General features: G+C 47.8%; 1 long non-coding RNA gene across 1 annotated transcript; it reads left to right on the top strand.

Moving 5' to 3' along the window:
* The first annotated feature begins 294 nt into the window (after nucleotides 1–294).
* LOC147663137 (uncharacterized) lies at nucleotides 295–26,026 on the top strand. Its single transcript, XR_015305424.1, has 3 exons — nucleotides 295–405; nucleotides 24,886–24,919; nucleotides 25,972–26,026. It is a non-coding gene; the product is annotated as an uncharacterized LOC147663137 (long non-coding RNA).
* Nucleotides 26,027–26,261: the final 235 nt, after the last annotated feature.

Genomic DNA, 26,261 nt, shown 5'->3' with positions numbered 1-26,261 from the left:
TGACTCCCCTGACTGTGGTGTCTGTCTCCACCCTGTGCTCAGTGACTCCCATGACTGTGGTGTCTGTCTCCACCCTGTGCTCAGTGACTCCCCTGACTGTGGTGTCTGTCTCATCCCTGTGCTCAGTGACTCCCCTGACTGTGGTGTCTCCCTCCACCCTGTGCGCACAGAGGAGATGCCATCAGAGACACATTCCTGCATAAGGAGGGCACATGAAGGGCAGTCGCCGTGACCCCGCCTCGAACACACAGGGGAACTGGTTCAGCAGGTCTGGGGTCACGTGACTCTGTTAATGTTAATGTTATGGGGATACTTTTATAGCGCACGGCTACTCCGAAGAGTGTCCCGGCGCTGAAAGTCTCCCACCAATCCCAGCGGGGGAGCTTTAAAGGGCCTGTCGAGCAGGTGAGTGGATCTGAGTCCAGGGCGAGCTGAGGGGAGGGTGGGGGCCGCAGGTGAGTGGATCTGAGTCCAGGGCGAGCGGAGAGGTGTGTGGGGGCCGCAGGTGAGTGGATCTGAGTCCAGGGCGAGCTGAGGGGAGGGTGGGGGCCGCAGGTGAGTGGATCTGAGTCCAGGGCGAGCGGAGAGGAGGGTGGGGGCCGCAGGTGAGTGGATCTGAGTCCAGGGCGAGATGAGGGGTGTGTGGGGGCCGCAGGTGAGTGGATCTGAGTCCAGGGCGAGCTGAGAGGTGTGCGGGGGCCGCAGGTGAGTGGATCTGAGTCCAGGGCGAGCTGAGAGGTGTGCGGGGGCCGCAGGTGAGTGGATCTGAGTCCAGGGCGAGCTGAGGGGAGGGTGGGGGCCGCAGGTGAGTGGATCTGAGTCCAGGGCGAGCGGAGGGGTGTGTGGGGGCCGCAGGTGAGTGGATCTGAGTCCAGGGCGAGCTGAGAGGTGTGCGGGGGCCGCAGGTGAGTGGATCTGAGTCCAGGGCGAGCTGAGAGGAGGGTGGGGGCCGCAGGTGAGTGGATCTGAGTCCAGGGCGAGCTGAGGGGGGGGGGGGGGGGGGGGGGTGGGGGCCGCAGGTGAGTGGATCTGAGTCCAGGGCGAGCGGAGAGGTGTGTGAGGGCCGCAGGTGAGTGGATCTGAGTCCAGGACGAGCGGAGGGGTGTGTGGGGGCCGCAGGTGAGTGGATCTGAGTCCAGGGCTAGCCGAGGCGTGTGTGGGGGCCGCAGGTGAGTGGATCTGAGTCCAGGGCCAGCTGAGAGGTGTGTGGGGTGCGCAGGTGGGTGGGAGCCGCAGGTGAGTGGGGCCCGCGGGTGGGTGGGAGCCGCAGCTGAGTGGGGGCGCTTTAGAGCGCATTGAGCTGAGATGGGTCAGTTGTGTACTTGCCACTAGCTGAGGGGCCGCTTATACTTTTCGCGCGGGCCTTTGATTAACTGTTTAATTAATCGGGTTTGGTTTGTGTGGGTTTGTGGGTCATTAAAACATTCCTTGTGGGGGGGGGGGGGGGGGGTCTCAAACTACTTCGTATTCCATGAGGGGGGCATCTCGCGCTGGGCCCTCTATGCCCACGTTTTGGGGGCCCCGCCCATCTTTGTATTTGAGCAAACTCGGGCGATGCAGCACTTGCCCTCTCCGCCCCGCCTCCCCCCCCCCCCAGCTGTTACTGTGAAGACTGTAGCAGAGAATAGAGTCCGATTAAAACACACAGCCGGGACCCCGTAGCGCGCAGTAAGTTAAGGTTGTTCCAAGCGCTAGAGGCCTTGTTCTGTGTTCAAGGCGCTAGAGGCCTTGTTCTGTGTTAGAGGCGCCTGTTAAAGGCGCTAGAGGCCTTGTTCCGTGTCAAAGGCGCTAGAGGCCTTGTTCCGTGTCAAAGGCGCTAGAGGCCTTGTTCTGTGCTCAAGGCGCTAGAGCCCTTGTTGTGTGTTAGTTAGAGGCGCATGTTAAAGGCGCTAGAGGCCTTGTTCCGTGTTAGAGGCGCATGTCAAAGGCGCTAGAGGCCTTGTTCAGGGCTCAAGGCGCTAGTGCCCTTGTTGTGTGTTAGTTAGAGGCGCATGTTAAAGGCACTAAAGGCCTTGTTCTGTGTTAGAGGCGCATGTTAAAATGCCTAGAGGCCTTGTTCTGCGTTAGAGGCGCTAGAGGCCTTGTTCTGTGTGGCCTTGTTCTGTGTTAGAGGCGCTAGAGGCCTTGTTCTGTGTTAGAGGCGCTAGAGGCCTTCTTCTGTGTTAAAGGCGCTAGATGCCTTGTCCTGTGTTAAAGGCGCAGGAGGCCTTGTTCTGTGTTAGAGGTTCTAGAGGCCCTGTTGTGTGTTCGAGGCGCTAGGGGCCTTGTTCTATGTTAAAGGCGGGCTGTGACGTGGCTGTGCTCCTCGTTTTGAAGCCATTGTTGGAATCTCGCGCTGGGCTTTGCTGCTTGGGTTTTTGGGCTGTTTTGCGGGTTGTGCTCATTTCCAAGCGGTGGGCGTCTCTCTCCGATGATAGCGTCCGACGAGTCCTTCAGGGCGCTAAGAACGAGAGAAACGGCTGCATTGCTTTCTTTTTCCGTTTTCTAGCCGCGACTCTCGGGCTGGCAGGGGCTCGTGGTTTCTTTTCTCGCCTGGTCTGTGGGGCGCCCTGGGTGTGGCGCTTGTACGGACAGAGGGAGGGGTCTCCACGGACCCCTCCCGGGGCTCGCTGCGGGTATTCTAGTGTCGATGTCTGGGTTTTCAGGCTCATTGCGCCCCCCAAAGTAAGTCTTGGTTTTAGGCGCTGAGGCTGCGTCACCCCGTGAGCCCGAGTTTGAACGGGCGAATTTAAAACAACTTGGAGGGTGGCTGTATTCTCCCCCCCCCCCCCCCCCTCGCAATCACGGGGCAGATTTGCAAGCCTCTCGCGCCACTTTTCCCATGTTAAAAATAACGCAAAAGTGGCGCAAGGGGCTTGTAAATCTGCCCTAAAGAGATATGTTCTTGTTGGTCTTTTCTGCTCTCCGGGTAGATGAGCGAACAGATGCGAGATACCGGAGGCGTCCCCCCGAGAGCCAAGTGGAGGGGGCTCCATCACTGTATCTTTTCAGTCCTCGGGCTAAGATCAGGCTGAGATCTGGGCCTTCCACGGTGAGGCGCCCCCCCCTCTTGTTCTTTTAAAGACGCCCCCGCCCCCCCCACACTGGGCATGTACCTGGCCTCTGTGTGTGAGCGCGGCGCCTTCGAGCTCTTTTTTAGGTCTCGTGCGCCTCACGCTCTCCGGCTCCTCGTGTCCATGTTGCCCCTCAGTGCCCCCCCCCCCCCCCCCCCCCCGGTCCTCACAGTACTTTTTAGTGATACCTTCCATGGATGAAATACCTTTCCCACCACAAACAAAAGGGAGTGTCCTGCTCGAGTTGTAGGAACCAGGAGGAGACATTTCGCTTTAAATACCGTGTCAATGTCGTGGCCGCGCCCCCAGGCTGCGTTTATGGCCTCCACACCCCGCCCTGACAGGAAGGGCAGCCGGCCATAAACCTGCGGCCAGCCTTCATCTCTGGGGTGGGGTGAAGGGGATGTGAAGCTATCAGCTGCTCCGTCTGACGTCACTAAAATCAAGGGCAGAGGTCAACAGAAGAATATGGCTTGCTGATAACACTCTGAATGCTGCTGGTGCAAAACTCCCCACTGCAAAGAAAACGCGTGTCTTAGGGAGTTGCATGCCATTATAAAGAGAATATGTTGCACAGCGGTCTCTATTTAAGCAGCAGGGGGGTTTGAGTAAATGGGCGAACGAGAGGTTCGCCGGGGGTAGGGGTTAGACCTTCCCCCCCCAAACTGATAACGCCCCTACGGTTTAAAACCGTGGGGGGGTTATAGCTCGGTCAGGTGGGCGGGTCGCGAGGGGCGGCCTGCTCTGGATCGCCCGTAAGTTAACCCAACATGTTGGCATAATGTCTTTCCCCAGGAACAAGACCCATTATTGAACAGACGGCAGGTGCCGGGGGGAGAACGCTTGAAGCCACCTCTGGCACCGCCTCCCCTGCGTCCCCCTCGAAAGGAATGCTTACCCTTGCCCCGAAAAAAGGAAGCTCCCCCCGAATAAGCCTGACCACTGGTACTGCTGCTAGCTGGAACCGCAGGAAGCTGGCCACGTGCTCCCATGTGCTCCATCCAAAGTTGTACCTCCTTCTGGTCCCAGTTTAACTCCGGGCACTGTGACATTTTCCTACGAAACTCCCTATCATAATTGATCCACCCATTACCACCCCATTTCAAGGCCTCGTTATGGATGATCCTGGAGTATTGAACAAGGCCTGGGCCCTGCTCAGGGAAACGTTCCATAGTAACGGACGCTAGGATAGAAAACGCTTCTAGCCAATTACCGATGTTCTTCTCAGGCCATGGCTGGTACTTGACCTTCTTCTCCTCTTCCTTAAACCCAAGCTTTCTAGCGTCCAAGCCTTCCTGCCCTAACATCAGAAGGGTGAAAATGTCGATGAACTCCCGTCTCCAGATGGCCTCCTTAGCGGCCTGGGGTACCTGCCAAGCCAGAGAGCATCGCCCCGAGAGGAGCGGAGCATTGGAGATCGCGGGGACAGGAGTAGGCACGGGAACGGGCAAGGAGCTGGCCGCTGGTTGAGCATTGGAGATCGCAGGGACAGGAGTAGGCACAGGAGCATTGGGGATCGCAGGGACAGGAGTAGGCACAGGCGATGGCACAGCGCTGCCGGCTGAAGGACCCCCCGAAGTGGCGCTAGCAGAGGGGGAGTTAGAAACCAATGCAGTGGGCGCAGCAAGTGGAGCGGGGGAGATCGCCGGCGGCGGGCCACTAGGGGCCCCCAGAGATATCGTGGGAGCCACCGATGGTGAAACAACATTGGCTGAATCCCCCTGCTTAGCAGCTTGTACTGAAGACCAAACAGTGGAGGCTGCCAGAACAGCACTCCCGCTAACCATGCCACTACCCCCAGCTGTCGTGGCGCTAAGGCCAGGTGCCCCCCTCTGAAAACGCTCCATGAACATGTTCAATGAGTCCAAAACTTTTGTCAGGTCGTCTTTGGTAGCAAAATTACCTTGCAACCCCAGAGTGTCCTTGGGGGGGTCGGGAGGCGGTGGAGTAGCACTTGCCCCCGGCGACGGGACCTCCCTGGAGGTCGCCCCAGACTTGCTGCGAGTCAGCGGCAAAGCGTCCATGGGGAAATCCCTAACCGTGGGTTTTCTGATCCGCTTGGGCCTGGAAGGAGCCGCATCAGCATTGTTCGAGTTGTCGGCCGATGGGGATTCTGCCGGGCACCCCGAATCCTCTGGCTCTGGCGTGCTCATCAAGTTCTGAGCCCAAGCCAGGCCCTTCAATTTTGCCATTTCCAAAAAGTCAGCCCACACTGCGTCTTGGGAGGTCCCTGGCAACGAGTCCTCCACCTGGGTCGCTTCTTGGAAGAGGGGAGGGGAGTTCTGGCTGTCCATTCTGCCTTCGCAACACCTGCTCTGAATCTGGGGATAAAAATTAATTGGATCAGCCACGGATACACCATAGGTGAAAGAGCCTGTCCCTCGTGAACATCACAGGTGCGTAACCCTCACCCTCCATACTTACATCCCAGTGATGCGACCAGAAGACCCCAAGTTCCGAGCGATACGAAGTATTCAGAGCGTGCGAGTGCGAAGTGGCTATGGAGGGAAAGGCGGACGTTAGATGCAGTGCTTGTGCAAGGCATTTCTTTAGACCAACACGCATGTGATCACTTTCCCCTAACGCCTGCCTGAAGTCTCCCTCCCATTTAACCCCAAGCTGTTTCTTCTCCCAGTATACCTGTCTATGTACACCTAAAGGCAACCTGGCTCGCCTCACCGGTCGTCCGCCGCTCGTTATTTATTTAGCAATCTGTAAAACAAAGAACACAGTTACAACGTTCCTCCACATTCCTTTTAATGTCCCCTTTGTCTGCTGTGATCCTTCAGCCTGCAGGCCCCTTGCGGCTGCATTCATGTTCCTGTGCCTCCAGGCTTCACTAGCCGCATACATTCAATCCTGCAAAATATGGATATTAGTGCCACCTTAATTACCACTTTTCACATTCTCATTAACTTCCTTTGTATCCATGCCACGCTATATACCCCCAATAGGTACTCAATTATTGAGAGATTCGGGGGAAGCCTGTGCACCGAGTGAAAGATTCAAAGGCCGAAGCTGACGAGAGAGGCCCCCACTCTGTCCCCCCCATAAACTGCTGACCGCTGTGCACGTGCTTGACTGGCAGCCCCTATCACAATAAAACAAACGAATTACATACCCCAGCAAGTACTCGCGACCCGCGCATGTATACAGCTGACCCCATTCCCGTAAATTGCAATTCTTTCACGTCCCGTCCCTGACTGCATTTCAAATATGCCGACACCCATTTTGGCGCACGCAAGGGGTTCTCCGCCGAGCCCCTGGTATGCTCACAACTTGATGCTTATAGAAACAGCATCCTGGGAAATATGTACACCGGGAACAATGCCTGGAGCGGGGGGGGGGGCATTTAGGCCCGAGGGACCAGAGCATGAAAAGGCCCGCGGGTCCCGCCGCCGGATGGCCGAGGCAGCTGCCCCATGCCCCTAGCGCCCCCCGGGCCCATAGCACGAGTTTGTGCTTCAAGGAGGCAGGGGAAAACCGGGCAGGACAGAGGGGAAACCCGCCTGCAGGGGCCAGCCAAAAGGCACCGGAGTCTTGAAGAGGGAGGAAAGGCGAGTGCAAAACCGCGCTGCCGAAATCCGTGCGCACATCGAATGTGGCGCAGTGGCGGGATCTGCTAGGCCCCAGGCCCGGCGTGCCCGCAGAAGTGAAATGCGAATCCTAATTCCCCCTCATATGCCACCAAAACCGCACACCAAATGCGGCCACTATTGCTCCGCAAGGGGGGGGGGCGGGGGGGTGCTGGGTGGCGCCAAGCCCATCGCATCGAACCGGCTGGTCACTGCACAAACAAGGAGGCGCAGGCGAAGGCTACCAATATGGCCGAGACCACACCCCAAAATGGCCGCAGGGGTCAATGACCCCCGAGGTCAACAATGGCGGCCCCACGGGAAAGCCACAGCCCGACGCGTGGGGACCTGGCGCCAGTTCCCCCAGGCCTAACGGCGTGTGACATTTGGCCAACATGCCTCTGTATTTCTACCATCTATACCATCTAGCACCTCCGTAAGCGGAGGCAGCGACCCAACCCACTGAGCTATCACCAGGCTCCCCATTGCCCGCAACCGGGAAGCCGAATGAGCAGTGTGGCGCCCCCCGCTCGGGTGGGCCGCATGTCCTGCTCGAGGGAGCAGGCCTATTTACAAAGGCGGGGCGGGAGGTGGTAGTCGACCAACCTCACAGCATGTACCCTCCCTACCCGACCGTGCTTCTGACACCGAACCGCGCGCCAACACTCGCGCCACCGGGGCTCACACCAAATTCCTTGACAAATTCCCCGACCCCGAGAGTCAGGTCAGGCCTACAGCCCGCAGCACCCCCACCCCCAGCTCCGAGGCAGACGCGCACAAGCATTCCACAGTTGAATGTTCACCACAAACCCGCCCGCAAGAGGCACAATTAAATAAACAGACGCGCACAAGGGTTCCATGGTTGAATGCTCCCCACAAACCCACCCCGCAATAGGAACAATTGAATACACAGACGCGCACAGGATTCAGCAATAGAATGCTCCCCACAAACCCGTCCCGCAATCGGAACAATTAAGTACACAGACGCGCACAGGATTAAGCCATTGAATGCTCCCCACAAACCCGCCCCGCAATAGGAACAATGAAATACACATACGCGCACAGGATTCAGCCATTGAATGCTCCCCACAAACCCGCCCCCCAATAGGAACAATTAAATACACAGACGCGCACAGGATAAAGCCATTGAATGCTCCCCACAAACCCGCCCCGCAATAGGCACAATTAAAATACACAGACGCGCACACGATTCAGCAATAGAATGCTCCCCACAAACCCGTCCCGCAATCGGAACAATTCAGTACACAGACGCGCACAGGATTCAGCCATTGAATACTCCCCCCAAACCCGCCCCGCAATAGGAACAATTAAATAAACACAGACTGAAAAGAAAGCATTATTACTAATTAAGTATCCCAAACCTTGTGCCCCGCAACAACCCCCCACATAGACGGACCCAAGCCCTCCAACGGCGCCCCCCCAGCAGGATGCCAGGCCCAAATGGCTCTCACCTTAAGTCCGTGACGTCCAACATCGAGGGCAGTGAAGACAAAAGAGGCTGCTCAGGGGCGTGTAGGAGACCTAAATACCTTGTCCCCCCACACCCCCCAATAAATACCGATGACGTCATGGCCCGGGCAGCGGCCTCCGGCCACTGGACCCCAGAGGGCTGGTGCGCCGGTTCTCCTGTGGCACTAAGGTGCCCGCCCTCTTATGAGGGTCACCTGCGGCTCCGTGTCGGGCGGCCTGCAATACCCCTGCATTTAGATTGTATTAACTTCGAGGGAATTATGTTATGGACTTCACGACACCACCACATCACTCAGGGACACCAACACATCACTCAGGAAACCACCACATCACTCAGGGACACCACATCACTCAGGGACACCAACACATCACTCAGGAACACCACCACATCACTCAGGGACACCAACACATCACTCAGGAACACCACCACATAACTCAGGGACACCAACACATCACTCGGGGACACCACCACATCACTCAGGGGCACCACCACATCACTCAAAGGCACCACCACATCACTCAGGGACACCAACACATCACTCGGGGGCACCACCACATCACTCGGGGACACCAACACATCACTCGGGGGCACCACCACATCACTCGGGGACACCACCACTTCACTCGGGGACACCACCACATCACTCGAGACACCACCACATCACTCTGGGACACCACCACATCACTCAGGGACACCAACACATCACTCAGGAACACCACCACATCACTCAGGGACACCAACACATCACTCAGGAACACCACCACATCACTCAGGGACACCAACACATCACTCAGGAACACCACCACATCACTCAGGGACACCAACACATCACTCGGGGACACCACCACATCACTCAGGGGCACCACCACATCACTCGGGGACACCACCACATCACTCAGGGACACCAACACATCACTCGGGGGCACCACCACATCACTCAGGGGCACCACCACATCACTCGGGGACACCACCACATCACTCGGGGACACCACCACATCACTCTGGAACACCACCACATCACTCAGGGGCACCACCACATCACTCTGGGACACCACCACATCACTCGGGGACACCACCACATCACTCTGGAACACCACCACATCACTCAGGGGCACCACCACATCACTCTGGGACACCACCACATCACTCGGGGACACCACCACATCACTCTGGAACACCACCACATCACTCAGGAACACCACCACATCACTCAGGGATACCACCACATCACTCAGGAACACCACCACATCACTCAGGGATACCACCACATCACTCTGGGACACCACCACATCACTCAGGGATACCACCACATCACTCAGGAACACCACCACACCACTCAGGGGCACCACCACATCACTCAGGGGCAACACCACATCACTCTGGGACACCACCACATCACTCAGGAACACCACCACATCACTCAGGGACACCACCACATCACTCAGGGGCACCACCACATCACTCGGGGACACCACCACATCACTCGGGGACACCACCACATCACTCTGGAACACCACCACATCACTCAGGGGCACCACCACATCACTCTGGGACACCACCACATCACTCGGGGACACCACCACATCACTCTGGAACACCACCACATCACTCTGGGACACCACCACATCACTCAGGGGCAACACTCTTGGACACCACCACATCACTCGGGGACACCACCACATCACTCAGGAACACCACCACATCACTCAGGGATACCACCACATCACTCAGGAACACCACCACACCACTCAAGGGCACCACCACATCACTCAGGGGCACCACCACATCACTCTGGGACACCACCACATCACTCGGGGACACCACCACATCACTCTGGAACACCACCACATCACTCAGGAACACCACCACATCACTCAGGAACACCACCACATCACTCAGGGGCAACACCACATCACTCTGGAACACCACCACATCACTCAGGGATACCACCACATCACTCAGGAACACCACCACACCACTCAGGGGCACCACCACATCACTCGGGGACACCACCACATCAGACACCACCACATCACTCGGGGGCACCACCACATCACTCAGGGGAAACACCACATCACTCTGGAACACCACCACGTCACTCAGGGATACTACCACATCACTCAGGAACACCACCACACCACTCAGGGGCACCACCACATCACTCAGGGGCAACACTCTGGGACACCACCACATCACTCGGGGACACCACCACATCACTCTGGAACACCACCACATCACTCTGGAACACCACCATATCACTCAGGGACACCACCACATCACTCAGGGACACCACCACATCACTCGGGGACACCACCACATCACTCTGGAACACCACCACATCACTCTGGAACACCACCATATCACTCAGGGACACCACCACATCACTCAGGGATACCACCATATCACTCAGGGACACCACCACATCACTCGGGGACACCACCACATCACTCAGGGGCACCAGCACATCAGTCAGGAACACCACCACATCACTCGGGGACACCACCACATCACCCAGGGGCAACACCACATCAGTCAGGAACACCACCACATCACTCGGGGACACCACCACATCACTCAGGGACACCACCACATCACTCAGGGGCAACACCACATCAGTCAGGAACACCACCACATCACTCGGGGACACCACCACATCACTCAGGGGCACCAGCACATCAGTCAGGAACACCACCACATCACTCGGGGACACCACCACATCACTCAGGGACACCACCACATCACTCAGGGGCATCACTCAGGGGCACCACCACATCACTCAGGGACACCACCACATCACTCAGGGACACCGCCACATCACTCAGGGACACCGCCACATCACTCAGGGACACCGCCACATCACTCAGGGACACCACCACATCACTCAGGGGCACCACCACATCACTCGGGGGCACCACCACATCACTCGGGGGCACCACCACATCACTCTGGGACACCACCACATCACTCAGCCCAACCACATCACCACTCAGCACCACAACAGCATCACTCAGCGCCACAACAGCTCTGTCCTTGCTTGCTTCCAACAAGCATTGACATAGCCAATAGGACTCGCATTAGGAAAGTGTAAGTTACACTTTTCAAAAGAGACTCTTTAGTTTTGCCAATTACATGTTGTGGTCTGTGACTATTCCAGTAGGAGTGTTTGTAGCCGGGTGCCCTTCATGTAATTACACTGCCAGCAGGCTCCTTTCTTCCTGTCATTTACAGGGGCAGGGCTTTGCGTGGACCCCTAGTGCTAATACGCTACATAATTACACTGCACTCAATGCAACTTACACTCCAAATACCACTCAGTGCTACATTACAAGCCACATAATTACACTGCACTCAATGTAACATACACTCCAAATACCACTCAGTGCCACATAATTACACGCCACATAATTACACTGCACTCAATGCAACAAACACTCCAAATACCTCTCAGTGCCACATAATTCACATCACATAATTTCACACTACTGAATACAACATACACTCCAGACAATACCACACAGTGCCATGTTGTTACACACCTCATAATTACACTGCACTCAACGCAACATACACTTCCAAATACCACTCGGTGCCACATAATTCCACACTACATAATTACACAGCGCTCAACGCAACATACACTCCAAATACCACTCAGTGACACATAATTACACACAACATAATTACATTCTACTCAATGCAACATACACTCCAAATACCACTCAGTGTCACATAGTTACACGCCACATAAATACACTGCACTCAATGCAACATACACTCCAAATACCACTCAATGCCACATAATTACATGCCACATAATTACACTGCACTCAATGCAACATACACTCCAAATACCATTCAGTGCCACATAATTACATTCCACATAATTACACTCTAATGAATGCAACACACACTCCACTCAATACCACTCAGTGCCACATAATTATATGCTACATAATTACACTGCGCTCAACGCAACATACACTCCAAATACCACTCAGTGCCACAGAATTACATGCCACATAATTACACTACACTCAACACAACATACACTCCAAATACCACTCAGTGCCGCATAATTACACACCTCATAATTACACTCTACTGAATGCAACACACACTCCACACAATACCACTCAGTGCCTCATAATTATATGCTACATAATTACAATGCAACATACACTCCAAACAATAACACTCAGTGCCACATAATTACACGCCACACAATTACACTCTACTGAGTACAACATACACTCATAATACAACTCAGTGCCACATAATTACATGCCACATGATTACGCTGCACTTAATGCAACATACACTCCAAATACCACTCAGTGCCACATAATTATATGCTACATAATTACACTGTGCTCTACGCAACATACACTCCAAATACCACTCAGTGCCACATAAGTACATGCCACATAATTACTCTATCTATCTATCTATCTATCTATCTATCTATCTATCTATCTATCTATCTATCTATCTATCTATCTATCTATCTATCTATCTATCTATCTATCTATCTATCTATCTATCTATCTATCTATCTATCTATCTATCTATCTATCTATCTATCTATCACCCTCACTCTATCTATCTATCTATCTATCACCCTCACTCTGTCTATCTATCTATCTATCGCCCCTCACTCTATCTATCTATCTATCACCCTCACTCTATCTATCTATCTATCTATCTCCCCTCACTCTATCTATCTATCTATCTATCTATCTATCTATCTATCTATCTATCTATCTATCTATCTATCTATCTATCTATCTATCTATCTATCTATCTATCTATCTATCTATCTATCTATCTCCCTCACTCTATCTATCGCCCTCACTCTATCTATCTAGCGCACTCACTCTATCTATCTAGCGCACTCACTCTATCTATCTATCTATCACATCACCACAGCATCACTCAGCACCACCAGAGCATCACTCAGGGGCACCACAACATCACTATACGGTACCACAGCATCACTGAACGCCACAGCATTACGTGTTGCCACCACAACAACACTCAGCTCCACCACAGCATCAATCTGTGCAACCATTCAACAACAACTGGTTCAAATATGTCCTCTCAATGTTTCAAACTTTATTACGAATGTCACAAAAAGATGTTAATATTTCACTTCTGTTCTTGGATTTTCGTCACAATAAAATACACTGAACATAATCTTCACAAAAGTTATTTACAAAACTTTAAGCTATTGCCATTATAAATTACAATAACTTTTATTTAAGTATTAATTATTAAAAAAAATGAAAAGCCATTGTTATTTGTAATATCAATACATCTAACTCACGTAAATAAAACACATATTGCATTACAAATGCTATAGGTGTCACATTTGCGAAAGTTATAACTATTGGCATTGTAAATGACAAAGCTATTAATTTTGCGATATTTTTTGCTATTTTCAAAACCAGCACATAAATAAAAAATGTGTCATTTACAATACCAATAGCTCAAACTTTCCTAATGCGAGACCTATTGCATTGCAAATGCTTGTTTCAACATTCAATTTTTTTTTAAAGCAGTGCGGCACACTGCGCTTAAGCTTCACAAACTAGAATGCATACACCTTAAATGAAATAAAAATCACATTCAACCAGTTCTCCCAAAAGTAAAATTTACGAATCGTCCCTGCATCTCATCGGTGGCTCACAATACACTTCCAGTTGAATCAACACAGAAGCTGTGGCAACAATCTCAGTGTTGTGTACCAAGTGCCGCAACCCCGGAGGCGGTGTCAGCACTTTGGGGTCTTAGAATGCTGAGCACTGCAAATAACCCCAGGGGTCAGACCAGTGCTTTATTTGTAAAAAAAGAAGTCCAGGTGCTGAAAATTTTGCCAAGGAGGCCACAGCTCACTTCTTCCCCCGGTGAGCCCCACTTTCAACACTCTCACTGCCTCAGTCTCTATCTTCTATCCTTGATCTGTTGTCCGTCCCCTAAGTCTTTGCTCTAAGAGTCAATCCTCTCACCTCTCTAATTGTTTTCTATCATCTTTGTCACACCCTGTATTTCTGATTTGCCCTCTATTCATTTTAGCCCTGTCCTTTTTCCTCTTCACTTTTACCCATGCTCTGCTCTCTCTCCCCTCGATCTTGGCTCTTTACTATCACTCCCTAGCAGTGATTAGCTGTGTCTCAATTTTATCATTTGTCTGCTTTTTTTCCTCAGTCCTGTCCTTCACATCCTTTCATTCTATCTTCTCTCCTCTTAATGCTTTCTTCTTCACATCATGGCTGCTTTCTCTGTGTATCTGATTTGCTCTCCTCCTTTTCTTCTACTTTGCTCCGTCTTATCTCTCTCCTCTCCTATTGTCTCTTTCTCCTCTTTACTCCTGCTCTCTCTCATCTATAACACTGCTGCTGCCTGTGACCCCTGTCGTCAGCCTGTACATGTTCCTGCTATTTTGAATCCTGCATTTTCCTTTTGTCATTCCTAAAGAAGTGGAAGATGGCATGTTTTACTTTCTTACCTACACCGAGTGCAAAAACAAAATGAACACCAAATGAAAATGCTTTTTGTATATTTTAATCAGTGTAGTATGACTGGGTTCATTGCGGAACAGGCGGCTGCTTGAGCACAGCAGGTCATGTCACTGCTGGTGCTGCCTGTAATTATTAGGTCCAGGGATGGCGACGACATCCACTGCTCAGCTTGCTGTGACTCTGCTGCTACAGCACCGGCATTGTCCCAAGCTGTAATGCTGCCAATGCCGGTAAGTATGGCTGTAGTGCCTACTGGACACACTCACGCTCAGCAATTATCATGCTGGGGTGCAGCGCTCAGATTCTATAGGTGACGCCATGACGCACAAAAGTTGTGTTGGGCCAAAGCTGCATCGAGCACATTGATGATAGCAGCAATGCAGGGCTGCCGGATATGCTACTCTGGCTACGCAGCAAGTGGAAAGTCCCATATTAGGGTGTAAGGTATAGAGACAGTCATATTAGAGTGTTGTCATATTAGAGTGTTGTCCAGGGGATTTCGTCATTAAGACCCTGGCAATGAGAGCGCAATTTAAAAATCCACCTTTGTTCTTTAATGTACAAAAATTTTGAGACGTCTGAAATATGAGTGGGAATAAAAGGTTTTCCCAAAACTGTCCACCTAAAATCAGTTTCCTTATGACCATGTTCCAGGAAATGTTTGGTGAGTTTGGACACGCTCTTTTTGCACCTGAAGGAGCTCTTACGCTCTAGCATGCGTGTACGCACCTTGCGTGTAGTCATCCCAATGTATCTCTCATTACAGGGACAGACCAACTGGTAGATGACATGTGAGCTGTTACAGTTAGTGAACCTTTTAAGTAACCAGGGGCGGTTGGTTCCTATGTCCAATTGAGTACTTCTACTGGTTTGGGCACAAACCAAACATCCGCCACACGGATGGTGTCCCTGTATTGTCGGAAGATCCCAAAGGGTGCCACTTGTCTCTGTCCGTGTGTCTTTTGGGCGGGTGTGCACCAAACAATCTCGAAGATTCTTGGACCACTTGAAAGCGAACAAGGGTGGTTCAATCTTGTCGTTTGTACAGTTCAGTACTCGCCAATGGCGTTTAACAATTCTCTGAATTAAGTTCGATTTGGCATTAAAGGTACTAACGTGTAAGAGGTGGCTTTACAGTTGTGGGTTCTAAGAGTGCCTCACGGCAATAACAACCGTGAGGCACTCTTAGAACCCACAACTGTAAAGCCACCTCTTACACGTCTGACTTTTGTCAGTACCTTTATTGCCAAATCAAACCTAATTCAGGGAATTGTTAAACACCATTGGCGAGTACTGAAATGTACAAACGACAAGATTGAACCACCCTTGTTCACTTTCAAGCGGTCCAAGAATCTTCGAGATTGTTTGGTGCACACCCGCCCAAAAGACACACGGACAGAAGACAAGTGGCACCCTTTGGGATCTTCCGGCAATACAGGGACACCATCCGTGTGGCGGATGTTCGGTTTGTGCCCAAACCAGTAGAACTACTCAATTGCACATAGGAACCAACCGCCCCTGGTTCAGATAAGGGTTAAAGTCTCCACAAAGCCCGTCCACACGCAAGGAGTGTTTCTGAGGTGTGTCTATGACTAATTTAGCCTCCTGGTATGTCAACTTAATCTTTTCAGAGCGTGGTCTCACTATCCCTGAGTATGTGTCCAGGTGAGGTGAGGCTATATCCCCGGTCATGCTGGGTGAGTGTTACTATTAATTCTTAATTTCTGTCTCATGTGAGATAAATGTGTGATACACTTCAAATATTGTGTTTGTTCCATGTTTTGTGAATATAGATGCATTAAATCATCCACAGATACGGAGGATACGCTATCGACTTCCAGTATCCTTTTGATTTATCACCACACAATTTTTTGTGTTAATTTAGTTTATTTTTGTGATATTTACTCACTTTGCAGTAGCAATGTTGTGAACAGAAGCCCTGAAGAAAGCCTTGGGTCTTCCCCATTAAGGCTGAAACATGTTGGCTTTTAGGCAGTTATTTGTTTAACACTTCTAGGTTGCACTGTTCTTGGTTTTAATAAGGGAGTAGGCAGATTCTTATTAAAAAAATCTTCTGCCTTCTATCCTGTTTTATCACTCACCACCATTATAATTCTTTGCACTGCACTACAAACCCATCATCTCCATTATTTGGTAAATAAGTGCTTATGGGAAGGACCCAGCCATGGTATTAGGTATCAACAGGGTCTCAGTGATCAAGAGATCCTCCTACCTATGATGGATAACCAAATGATAATATTTGATCATTGCAAGATGTTGATGGGAATCCTCTGAATACCTCTTGGGTTCTACTCACTAACCACGACGGACATTCTTTTTGTTGTGTGTCTCACTTTCTTCTAATCCGTGATAGTCATTTTTGGTACTGTTCATTCTCAGTACTTTCCAGTATCTCATCCCATGATTTTAAGTTACCATTGTCCAAAAGATCTCCCCATTTGATGATACCAGCCCTTTTCAGCGGAAGTGCTAATGAGTCTTTCAGACATTCAGGGTCTCCTGGAGAATTCCGTATCGGTGCTTGAGGACTATGATACGGGAACTTCCATACTTTCCTTATCTCTGACCACAATTTAAATGCTGATCCTGGCACCTTTATCCTGATTTTTTTAAAGTACTTTTGGTGGGCAAACGTATAAAGGCAATAATCATGATTAGTTACTGCTTTCCAATAGGCCGAATAAGACTCATAAGCTTGAAAAAGATTCCTTATATTCTTAAAGTGAAAAGCCTTATAATACATCGTAAGATCCGGACTTGCTATCCCTCCTCGAAGTTTCTTCTGGCTTAGTTTCTTCCAATCTATCCTAGCACTTTTGGACGACCAAATAAAGGTATCAATTTCACTCTGTATTTTTTTATGCAGTGTGAGCTAAATTCCAGAGGTATCGTGTTAAAAACATAAGTAAACTTTGGTAGGATAGCCATTTTTATCACATTGGTTCTCCCCATAAATGTGAGGGATAAACAGTTCCATGACTTTAATAGTTTCCTCATCTCTTTGATTTGTAGTTCTAAATTTACCTGGGCAATTTCCTCAATGTTTTTTGAGACTTGGATCCCAAGATATCTAATTTTATTTTTGGATTCATTTTGTGGGGAAGATATATTCCAATGCATAACCTCTGTTTTTTGGTGATTTATTTGATACCCAGAGATTTCCCCAAATTCTGTTAGTAAGCTGACTATAATGTTAAAAGACTCCTCTAAATTGCTAGAATAAATCATCAAGTCGTCACCATATAATGCCACTTTTAAGTTCCAGCTATTGAAGCTAAAGGGGATGATTTCTCTGGTCGTCCTAATCACATTGGCCAGGGGCTCTATATATAGATTAAAAAGGTGAGGGAAGAGTGGACACCCCTGTCTGGTACCTCTTTTGATTTGAAAACTATTTGATGTGCTTCCATTAATAAGTATTTTCCCCAGAGGAGCAGAATAGATATTTTCAATTACACTGGAGAAATTCTGACCTAAATTATTATATAAAATAACTTTCTGTAAGTATGACCAGTTGACATGGTCAAAAGCTTTGTCTGCGTCAAAAGTGAATATCACAAGGGGAACCTAATTAGCTGCAATATAAGTGGCTCTGATCAGTTGATGGGTGAGATTGTGCAAATGTCTGCCTCTAATGAAGCCCTTCTGGTCCTCATGTATAAGCTTACCAGAAAGGGAGGCAAGTCTTTTTGCTAAAACCTGGGAAAAGATCTTGTAATCTGTCTTTAGAAGCGAGATTGGCCTGTATGATTCACAATGAGAGGGGTCTTTGCCCGGTTTTAAAATCAAGCTAATCGTTGCTTCATTCCACGATTTAGGAATTGAACGGCCCTCTAGAAAGATGGTATTCAAAATATTAGGTAGTTTAGGGGCTAAGTAATCTTTCAAAGCTAAGTAGAGCTCATTAGGTATAGAATAAGGCCCGCTGCCTTACATCTCTTCAGGTTGTTCCTTGCCTCCATTACCTCCTTTATGCCGATAGCTGAATTTAATATTTCACAGGAGTCTACATCTAACTTCAGAAGTTGTGATTTGTTTAAATATGAATCCACTACTGTAGGTGAAGAGGATAGATCTTCCTCATACAATGAATGGAAAAAAGTACGAAAGCTTCTTCAATACCTTCTCTGTCTACTACTATCTGTCCACTGTTGTCCTTGTGGATAGCTGTTATTCTATTTCTATTAGAATCGGTTTTAAGTTTACAAGCTAAAAGTTTACCACTATTCTCGCCAAATTCATAGTTTGATAGAGAACTGGCTTGCCATCTCTTCCTTAACTTTTCCTCCAGATCTAAAGCCAACTCCTGTTTCTTTTTCAGAATATCATCTTTCAAGGTATTTTGATCTTATTTCCAAGGCTGTAACATCAAGCCTCACTTGTTTCTCTAATAAGTCAGCCTCTAATTGTGATACTTTAAGCCTTTTTAATTTGTTTATTCCTATTGCTATACCCATTAGTGTTCCTCTAAGAACAGCTTTATAAGCATTCCAGACTACCACTTGGGGGACTCGCCCTCACCATTTTCTTTAAAGTAATTTTCTGTTGTTAGTCTTATGTTATTAATAACTTGCTGGTCCAATAGGACTGTTTGGTCTAAAGTCCACCTTTTGTCTACCTGCACTAACTGCAGCCCTATATTTAGTTGAACCATTGAGTGATCGAAGAGATGTGCAGTCTGATGATAAACTCCCCTAACGTTGTTACTTAAAAGATTATCAACCAAAAAGAAATCCATTCTTGATGCGTGGCCATATTTATGATTCCTATAAGTAAATTTGTTGATTTGGTCCCCTTTCCTTTTCCAAATGTCAACTAAGCCCAAGTCATCTATAAACCTATTCAGACATTCTCGCATTCAAGGGAGGTTTAAAACTCTGCCTGGGGGTGTCTGTCTCTCTTGGGGTCTAACAAAATGTTATAATCACCTCCTAGTATGATTGTTGTGGACAGTAGTAGCAATTTCGCATACAGGGATTGAAGAGGAGCGGGGTCATCTGTGTTGGGGCCGTAATATCCCACCACAGACAGTACCATGTCTCCGACTTTTATATTTGCTATAGCCCATCTTCCCCTTAAATCTACAATTTGTCCTACTAACGTAAGATAGGGTGATTTTTTTGATTATAACAGAGACCCCCTTAATGTTACAAGTTTGATTTGTACAGACAGTCTCCCCAATCCATTTCTTGTGTTTTATAGCTTCAAGCCACTCCTCTCTGAGGAGGTGGGTTTCTTGTAATATAATTATGTCACTATTCAGCAACTTGAGGTACTCAAAACATTTTTGTCGCCTGCCCCTCATTCTTAGCCCATTCACATTCCATGATGCTATTTTTAAATCACCCATTAAATTCAGCATCTTTTCTCCTGCTTTTTGCTCCAGTCCTGTTTGCTATACCATTTACATATCGGACAAATATATTTTTAATTTTTTTACCCAATGCTCCCCACCCAAGAAATCTACAATGTGCACTAAGAAAGAAAAAAAACAAGCTTGTGCTGACCCCCACCCTGGAGAACCCTCCCCACAGATGTTTGAGCATTCCTAATTGCCCAATTTGAGATCCGCAATCGAAAAAGGAATTAATTAACGCAGATAGGCTCATAGTGCTACTTTCCCCTTTTTATTTTAATACGATCCGCAAATAGTTCTACTTCTTTCAGGTCTCTAATATTGTAGGTTTTGTTACACCACATTATACGTAAGAGAGCTGGAAACTTCATTTGAACAGTTGCTCCTTCGGCCCTGAGATCTTGCTTGAATTTCTCTAAAGCCCATTGCCTGTCAGCCGTTGCTTTAGATATATCCGAGCGGATTTTGTAATTGTATCTATCTTTTGTGAGCGTACCAGAGTTCAGAGCTTTATTCAAAATACATTCTTTTATTGAATAAGATTTGAAGTTGACTAAGATTCTAAGAGGATTTTTTATGTCTCTATTGAGCCTGAAAGGGTCTCTATGAACCCTTTGTATGTCTTCGTCCAAATCTTTTTCGTCCACGTCAGGGACAAAGCCTTTCAGAAGATTTACTACAAAAGACCTTATATTCTGACCTTCAGGAATATTTAATAACCGTAAGTTATTTCTCCTGGAGTTATTTTCTAAGACCTCCATTTTGTCCCGAAGTTCTTTCTACCTTGTCTATATTGGTCTGGCAGAGCGTAACTTCCTCCCTGATCTGTTCTAGGGCCGTTTCAACCACCACTACTGTCTACAAGTGCATTAACCTTAGTTTCTAATGACTCGCAGGTTGCCTGTATTTTTTTCCAGATTTTTCTCCGACTTTGCAAATCCAACTTTCATCTCTTTTAAGAGTGAGGCCGCCAATTCACTAATGTCGTCCTTCATGGGAGTATCCTTATTTTGATCCATACCTTGCTCTCTGGTGGACTTATTATTTTGTGGGTGACCCTCAGATTGTGGGGATTCTTCTGTTGCGTCACCTACTATAATCTCTTCCTCCTCTCCGGAGTCTTTTGACATAAGAACTTGATATTTATTTGGTGTCTCCATTGTCTGCACACAGGCTCCCCCAACTGGCTTCTCCTGGATTTTAAAAAAAGAGCGTAGCGAGGGGGTGACTTTTAAATTTGAGCCCTTCTTCAGCTGGTCTTTTATTGCTGTTTTTTGCGGCTCTAGTAGAGACAACAGCTGCAATAGCTCCTTTGGTTTTCTGCACCCTCTGTTTTCTGCTACTGTATCTAGCTATACCGTTAGTGTGTGGTGTACCCAGTTCCTCTTCTTGCTCCTGTAATTCGCCAGCTTTACCGAGCAGGACAGTAACTTGATCCAACTTCTGAAAGACCTTTTTAGGGGCACTTGGAGCCCCCTCGTGGTTGAGGTCTGTAAGATTATGATTGCTGTTTTTGCCCACCAACTGCAGCGAGGGTAGCTTCGAAGTAGAAGGACAGCTTTTCTTACCTTGACCCTTCTTTTTTTATTGAATTCATACAAGCAGCTGGTTTTACCACATTATCGCATGTTATAGGCAGGCTAAGAAAACCAATTTGGTAGTCTGGTGAGTTTTGGTAATTATTGTTCAGCCTGTTTTTCAATGACCGCCCACGTGGTGAGAGAGACCTTAAAACCCCATACAAACACCCCGGTAGATAAGAAAGTTTATGAGGGGGGCCCCCTAAAGCATTTTCTAAATTAAGCCCCACGTAAATGTTTAAAGGTGCCGGCTGCCTCTGCCCAAATAACTCCTAAATTAGCCTTTACTTGATCGATGCCGTCCCCTCCGCTGAGCAGGTGCCTTTGAGCGCAGCCTGCGTTGGGCTGATTCACTCAATCTTGTTCACGATCAAGCTTCCACATAGAGCTGCCTTCCTACAGCAGCAACACCCTGTAGTTACCTCCAGCCACCACTGAGCTCGCTAGCAGTCTCCGCCCCGTGTCGAATGTCGACCCGGGGCCGCCACAGCTGTCTAGCAGGAGCTCCGACAAAGCACTCCTCTGCTGCGGACCTTTGATAACCTCGGCGTATCTCTGTAGTACTGCAGCCAAATTCACTGGATCAAACGACTGCGTCTGCCCGGTTAGTAGAGCCCCCTAATATTGCATCTAAATTACTTAAATTGAGCCGTTTTAATGAACTACTGCCAAACGATTGCGGAGCTCACGACCTAGGAGTTCAGCCGGCTGCCATGTTCTCCTCCTTCTTCTTGAAAGGTGGCAGATTTTTCATTAAAAAACCCTCTAAATAATCATCATCTGAATCACCACCAACAGTCATTAGATGTTTGGTTTTCTCAGTACTTTTACTTCCCTTAGGTTCTTCTATGGGTAAAACAGGATATAATCCTTCCGCTAACATAGACTGTCTCTATTTTTTCATTTGCTTGTCTCTCGTCTCTTTAGGAAATCTGGGATAAAATGTACTCCAATTGCGGTCACTTCTGGACCGGTCTCGCTCAAATGCCTCTGTCTCCCATTCCTTTAATGCTTCATACTGTGTTCATTTATGTCTGGGATCTAATTTATTAATGCGATTTCTTAGGTCATACAAAATTCTACCATTAAAGGTACCATGTTCTGGAAATGCTAAAACACCATCGTGTTTTGTATATTCTATCCAATTCTCTAACCACACACATGTGTGGTAGACCCTTTCTACCATCATGTATGATGCAGGCTTATTAGGTGGTGGAATAATAATCCCTTCTCTTGTTTTAATAACTTTGTCCTTTTTTAAAATAATTTTTGATTCTCTTGAAAAATTAAATTTTTCTTTTCTCGCCATACATGATATAAGGTCTTCCTCTAATCTGTTGTTCTCTAGCAAACCCTAAATATTTTCTATCAGTACAATTTCCTATAAATGCGGAATCTAGATGCCACATATACCGCTATTTTATTTTCAGTAATTTCAATTTAGTATGTTTACCTTTGCAGAAATATTTCTCAAATACCAGCGTGTCTTTTATTTTTTCTGAAAAATTAAATTTTAATTTACAAGCAGCATAACCAATGATTGCACGGCTTTTCTGTGACGTGAATTTCACTCTCAACACTCACACCTCCTTTACAACTTTCTCACGGTTACACACCCGCTGTTTCTACCAATCCCAGCGCGGCTCACTATGACGTCAGTTCAGCACCCGCGACTGACTCCCTCCTTTGCAAGGTAATACAATTCAATTTCTTTAAATTTCATATTTCATTATTTGACAACATAAAAACATTTGCTACTGTACCTGATTGACTAAAAAGAGAAGAACAGATAATTTCATTTACAGCGAGTAAACCCAATTCCGTCTACCAATCATACACTGTGAGTGAACTACCTTCCGTCTACTACTCACTTAAGCAAAAAGAACCTGCTACTCTTTCGGAATTACCCTTTCTAGGTGATATAAGACCAAAGATTCACCAGCGAACTCCTTTGCTACCAATCACTCTCACTTTTATACCAGAAAAATAATCCCTAACTAGTGCTTCAAGTTTTACCTAACTTTCCGCATCTTTCCTCAAGGTAAGTAACCTCGGAGCAGTAGGACATCTATTCTGCCAACTGCTTTCTATATCCCGGGATATTTCCAAGACAACACTTAACAACACGAGCAAATATTGGTTAGTACATATAAATCAAATAGAACCAAAAATCAATACACAATCAATAATACATCATCAATAATCAATTACACTACTAACTACCTATTTCTTAACTAAACCCTAACAATCTATCTGCTACCAGAAAAGTATACTGATAGAGCGCACCGGATAACTAGCTCAATTTTAACATACTCACCTGGGCCCATAACACATTCATACCTTTGAACTAGTAATCCTGCTTAACTGATTTCTTTTTTTCACCTATCAGTAAATTGAGGTCTTTTCAGGACCTATACCTGTAAACCATGACTTACCAATCCATGTCTCCTTGGCTATACGTCCTGTGGATCAAAGGGAGTTAGAATAAAACAGGTATTTACTTAAACATTTATCCCCTCCTAAAATAACCACAGACTCTGGGGGGGGGGGGGGGGGGTATGGGAGGAGTTTAAAAGTTTATCTATGCAAGTTTTAAGGGAGTCTTTGACCAAATTACAGAAATCATGAATTTAATGAGCAAGAATATGATTATTAAAAGGTAAAGTTTGCAAGAAATCACAGTAACACCTTAAGAGATTGGTACACAGATTATATTTACGTAGAATGATGAGATGACCAATCCTGGTCACGGGCTGGGGCAAATATCAGGACCAGGCACCCGACAAATCAAGTGCCCACGGGGCAAGACAGGTGCAGTTCAGGACAGGTGACCTCCACTAAAGTGCAACGCCAGCGTCACACCCCCCCTCTCTCTCTGGATAAGTCAATTTAGTACCCTGATTGGGTAATCGATAACCTCAAATTTTCAGACAGAGTGCTCCGCCAGCACCTCAGTTCTCGATCTCCTATAGCCGTCGTTGGGTCAGTGACAGGTCAGCTATTCGGACAAGTCGGACAAATTCTCCATATAAACCTACCTTAGATATACCATTTCAAGGGCAATGTACCACCCCTAAATGTTGCAAATCTATGTGCTCCCCTTCAGTGATTGATTGGAAAGACGAGGAGAGGTCATCACACCATACTAAGATGTGGTCATTTCAATTCGATTCATATTGATTGAATCCCCACCCACAATATTATTTTCCCATGATTTTATTCCGCCCAACAATATTGTCATACAAATTATATACATTGTATTTATTTGAGTCTTCTTGCTTCCTTTCTAGAGGTCAGCAGAGCAGGATCCCAGGCACATCGTGGGTAAGAAGAGTCTTGGCTGTAGTACAGTGCCAATGCTTCAGCACTTTCTGAGACGTAATGCGCTTGCGCAGGGCTGACAAAGATGGGGACACTCAGGATATTCAGGCCCAAATACGAGCTAGCAGCAAAGTCAAAGAGACACATTAGAATACAAAAATAAATGATTACACTGTATACCCCCTATCTCTACTCTAACCCCATTACTTTATTTTAACTCGTGCATTATTGATTAGGCAGAACAAACACGTTTTAGTACAAGCAGCAGCATATCGTTAGCATGTGACATTTAAAGCGGCCATTTTGTCACTAGTGCGCAGAAGCAAAGAATTCCCACCAAGCATAGAAGTACGTCATGCCACGTAGATGTGACAGCCGCATGCGCAGAAGGTTTCCCATGTTGCGGCAGCCATTTTAATGCAATTGAGTTACTGTTAGTAAAAGCACATATGCAAGTTTCCCCGAAATACTAGAAATGTTGTTGTGTTTGTGCAAATATTGTTGGTTAATATATTACAGGTTATTTAGAGAGAGCTGAGTACAAGCAAGCAAGTTTCGATATATGTGAAACCTTGCTCCATCAAAACCATGCAACAAATAACGTGTTAGAATATGATATGTGTTGTAATGAGCTTTGGTCTCATGTCTGGATTATGGAGCATGCGTTGCATGTTCCACTTGTGAGTCCAAAGTTCCAGAACAGGAAGGATTTACAGCTGGCCAGGGATGAGCTGTTGTGACCTCCGCAGGTTGTAACTTTGGAAATAAAGTCTACTCACCCTAATGCATCTGTGTAATGATTCTGAAGCTTCTAACAATATGGTATCTTCAAAATCCAAATAAGTGTATTTCTTTAACACGTAGAAGAGCTTCAACTTCATACGTCAGATCATATCTTTGCATTCAGAAGTATGTATTAAAAAGTAAGAGTTTTAAACAGGAACTGAGAAACACTTCTGCACTCAGGCTGATGTTAATGGCATTAGTGGACTAAGTTTAGCCTATTTTCTCTTTTAGTTACACTCCGCCCTGGGGCTGTGATTTTTCTCTTCCAGGTCAGCGAGGGCAGAGACAGCACCAGCAGTGAATGCAGTCAATTCCGGCCTCTTCACCTCTCACCTCTCCTGTGCGGCCTCTCCCGTCTCACCTCTCCTGTGTGACCTCTCCCCTCCCACCTCTCCTGTGTGACCTCTCCCCTCCCACCTCTCCTCTGCAGCCTCTTCCTTTCCCACCTCTCCCATGCAGCCTCGACCCTTCCCACCTCTCCAGTGCAGCCTCGACCCTTCCCACCTCTCCCGTGCAGCCTCTCCCCTTCCCACCTCTCCTGTGGCAGCGCATTCATGTG

This window comes from Lissotriton vulgaris, unplaced genomic scaffold (assembly GCF_964263255.1).
Source record: "Lissotriton vulgaris unplaced genomic scaffold, aLisVul1.2 SCAFFOLD_3648, whole genome shotgun sequence".
In the NCBI taxonomy this organism is placed as follows: Eukaryota; Metazoa; Chordata; class Amphibia; order Caudata; family Salamandridae; genus Lissotriton; species Lissotriton vulgaris.
The sequence above is the reverse complement of the archived record's forward strand: the minus strand, read 5'-3'. Positions and strand labels throughout refer to the sequence as shown.